Below are 4,522 nucleotides of genomic sequence, written 5' to 3' on the forward strand. Positions count from 1 at the left end.
CACACACACACACACACACACACACACACACACACACACACACACACTGTGGGAGAGTCAGGGACCAAAGAACAATCTTACCGCAGAGGCCTCAGTGCCCCAATACTAATGAGGAGGGGAAGACAGCTACCTCATTCTTACCTTCCAGACCACACAAGACTCACAGCTCACCGTCACTGCAAAGCTTTGGGTGGAAAGAATTCTGGGAATGTAGTTCACCTCAGCCAAGTTGTTATACTACACAGGCATTTCACACATTAATCGGCACTCCATCAACCTACTCTCTGGCAGTACTGATCTTAGAACTTTCGGGACTTCTGTCGCATCTTTTCCAGCTACTCCTCAAGGTCTTCCATCTGCTTTCCCAAGGTTTCCTCATCTCCCTTAGTTCCTTACAACACCACCATATTGCTGACCTCAACAAACAGAGTTTGAGATAAATTTTGACAGTCTGTTTTCATGCGTGTGATGTAGATGGTCTGTCGCCCAATCTCTCTGCTCTACTCAGGTTCCTCTTGATCTCTGCAAGCATCTTCTAAAAGCAGTGACTTCCCAATCTGGATTATTGCCATGGCCCTTCTTCCACTGGACTTCTATTGGATTCAGTCCACGGGAACTAGAGGAACTACTCTTACAAATTTAATGTGGCCTCCCTCCACTCTGTTGATCTCTGCAGCCCTTCATGCAACTGTGAGGTGCCCTCATTGGTGGAGGGTTAGTGCCTCTTTTTTCAGACTAATGATTTGTTGAAATACTTTGCAGGTGTATACAGAAACAATATTTTACCAGCCTTCTGTGCACAGCCTGGGTTATGCTGGTTGACATGAAAAATTAATCATCACAGACCTCTTTATCACCCCTATTTCTACCTTTAAGTCTTGTCTTACGTGAACTCAAGGCTCTATATAAACACTTGAAACACAAAACTGTTTTCTATCAAGTAATACCTGAAAATCACGTCTTTTGCAAATGTGTTTTACATTACTATAAATAAAAGCTGTCCGAAAGATAAGGTATTAGAATGCTGGAGAGGCTTCATTGTGCAAGACCTGCTCAGCCGCCCACTAATTATAACCTGGGAGACCAGAGAAGACACTCCCTTCATCAATGCTTTAAGACATGTGTTATCTAAATTAACATCTCTCTTCTAGAGTAGCCTTTAATGCTGCCGTTAAACTAGGATTCTTCTATTCAATGGAAGGTGGGAGAGTGGGGTGACATTGCTCGTCCATCTTAACCCCCAGAGACAAAGGATTATCGTAGCAGGCAACAGACCAAGTGATCAACATAACGGTGTAAAGTTTTGTAGTTTAGTAGATTCTGATGTATTTTCATGAGATTGAAACAAATGGACTGCCTACAAATTCTGATTTGGTTTGTGTATACGCATGCTTACATACACACACACACACATGCACACACACACGCACACATGCACCCACGCACCCACACACTTGCACATCCCTAAGTCCCAAGTATAAAAGTCTGACTTAAATCCCCAATAGACAGCTATTAACTCTCAACTTCTTATGAAGGGGATGGCAGGCTTCTTGAAGAAGAACACTGCTACGTTATCATGGATGGAAATGAGTAAGCTTCCTCCTTCTCATTTCCACAGAGACCCTGGGCCATGTTCTAGAGTGAATGTGCATAGTTGGGAGGGAATTATTGGAACGTGGGGATGCTGCAGACTATTTCAATGGTGACATTAATTTTCTTCCCAAATGCTATGGTTGCTGGGGGTACAAGGCCTTTGGCTTGAGCTCAGCTCACAGTGGCCTGCTTGGTATCTGAGCCTATTATATGATTTTTTTTTTTTTTTTGGTTTTTCGAGACAGTGTTTCTCTGTGTAGCCCTGGCTGTCCTGGAACTCACTCTGTAGACCAGACTGGCCTCCAACTCAGAAATCCACCTGCCTCTGCCTCCCAAGTGCTGGGATTAAAGGTGTGCGCCACCACCACCTGGCTATTATATGATTATTTCCTCAGCTCTGAAATGTAGAGTTGGGATATTCACATTCAGTAGATGGGATCCCTGAATTGATTTTCTAAATGATAAAGTGATTATCAGAAAGAAGTTTCTAAAATTGTCTTTACTTGTGCGAATGATAAACCAAAGGAGATGCAGAATTCTTGGGGGATTTAATAGACTAGTGTTATCACAGACATCTTAAAGATAGGTGAGAAAGGACACACAAGAAGCAGCTGCAAATAGTTCAAGGGGCTTTCCAACTCAGTCGTTTCCTCATATGTTCTTGGGCATGGTCAACATATCCTTTCTGAGCAGTGTGTAATTACATGCCTATAATTCTAACACTAGGGAGCGTGCCTGGGCTAAACAGAAAGACTGTGTCTCAAGAAACTAACAAAGAGAGATAAATCAAGAGATAGATACACATTTGAAGGTGAAGAATAGGTTGCAGTATCCAGCCCCTTCTACTACCTAAAGAAGGATTCAAAGATTTAGTAGACTTCCAGTCTTGACTGCAAACTAACATCTGAGAAAGTTCTGTAGTGCACCCCAAAACAGACTAGTTCCCTAGTCTTTCTAGATGACATTTTATTCATTCGTTCATTTATTTTTTGATGTTTTGAGCAGGGTCTCTTTATGTAGCCCTGACTGTCCTGGAACTCACTGTGTAGACCAAGCTGGCTTTGAACTCCTGCATCTTCCTCCCAAGTGATTAAGGGTGTGTACCTGGTTTCTCCTGTTAAAAAAATTTCTAGTTTGTTAGACTCAAGAAAGGCTGAAAGTCAGGTACGATGAAACACACCTTTAATCCCAGAATTTCGGAGGCGGAGGCAGGCCAATCTCTGAATTCAAGGCCATCTTGACCTAGAGAGTGAGTTTCAGAACAGTCAGGGTTATAACAAACCAAACAAACAACAAAGACTGAATGTTTCACTTAAACTACCAAGTTACTATGCAAACACTGTAAGTTTGATGTTTGATCCTCCCAGCCAAATGGTAGGCTTTCATGGTTGTATTCCATTGTGAATTGGAGTTGTGGATGCCAGATTAGATTTAAACAGGCTCCAAAGGCACAAATATGAGCAGTTGGATCAGAGTCCTGTATTATTTTTTTTGAAAGTCTCACATAATCTGGGTTGGATGACCTTGAACTCCTGATAGTCTCTTGTCTCCACTTCCTAAATGCTAAGATGACAGGTGTCTGCTCCAACACTTGGCTCTTGTGGGGTCTGATTCCTAAGAAGCTGCTTCATTTTTCTCAGCCCTTATCTTTAACTTTGTGAGAATTTCTTGATGCTTATTTCACTAAGGAAGAAGAGTTGAGGGCTGATTTCAGTTGCTTTTCAGTACATGCCAGCAGAGTACAAAAGCACACCCAGGAGTGCTTATGGGGAATTCTGCCAATGAACAACCTGAATATAAATTTGCTTCTACTGTCTGTAATGACCTGAAAAACAAACAAACAAACAAACAAACAAACAAAAACCTTTCTATACAGAAAGTACCTTAGATACCATTTAGTATTCCTGGATGTATTGCCTCTGACCAGATCATGAATTTATGCCAAATAAAGAATAGCAATGAACCAGCAACCTCGGAATTAACTGCACTTGTCATGTTCCATCCCTCTGAGGATGTCCTGAAGGAGCAGTGGTTTGGTCAGTTGTATGGTTAGCTGGATGGTGACACTTTCAGGGACAGACTGTCTTCCGGGTCACAAACTCTGCTCTGAGCAAACAGCTGTCTATGATGCTTTCCCACCTTGGGTTAAAGAATGAGAGGAAGGAAATGGTCATTTCTTCTTATTACTAACAGTTACTTAGCAAAACTTAGCAAAGCTGTCAGTCCTCTTGACCTGTGCTTTGTTGACTTAAAGATCGTACTTCCTGAAGAATCATCTCTATTGGCAAGACAACCATGGTGCCATTAAACTGAGATTACAACCTGCCTCTTAGAACTTCTCATGTCCCTGAATCTCCCAGGGGTGGGGAAGGGGAAAAAACCCACCAAAACCAAACAGGTGGCTTAGAACACTGGCTCGTGTAATTGACTTCAATTCTTGGGGAGAAATGAGTTTTCCATTATGCTGTGGGAGTAGAAGGTGGTGCTTCTGGACATGAGTAGAGCTTCTGGAGCTACTTCTTCATGTGCCCATAAGAAGGGAAAAGGACAAGTTGGAAGCTTCAGGACGATGGATTACAGTTTGCATACAAGGTAAATGTGAGGTTCTGGGTTCAATCCCTAGTATTGGAAAGAAAAAGAAAAAAAAGGAGTTGAGCTGAATGTGTTTGTTTACACCTCCTGCATTACCAGGAAACAGGAGGATCAGGAATTTGAGGATAGCCTGAGCTTCATAGCAAGTTCAAAGCTAGCCTAAGCTAAACATTTTGGCCTATCTCAAAACAAACAAGCAAACAAAAAAACACCCCAAGAGGTGAGGATGTATTTCAGTGACAGCTTGCTTAGCATGTACAAGGTGCTGGATATGATCCCTAGAAAAACATACACACACACACACACACACACACACACACACACACACACACACACA

The sequence above is a fragment of the Grammomys surdaster genome, unplaced genomic scaffold (assembly GCF_004785775.1).
Source record: "Grammomys surdaster isolate TR1022 unplaced genomic scaffold, NIH_TR_1.0 373, whole genome shotgun sequence".
In the NCBI taxonomy this organism is placed as follows: Eukaryota; Metazoa; Chordata; class Mammalia; order Rodentia; family Muridae; genus Grammomys; species Grammomys surdaster.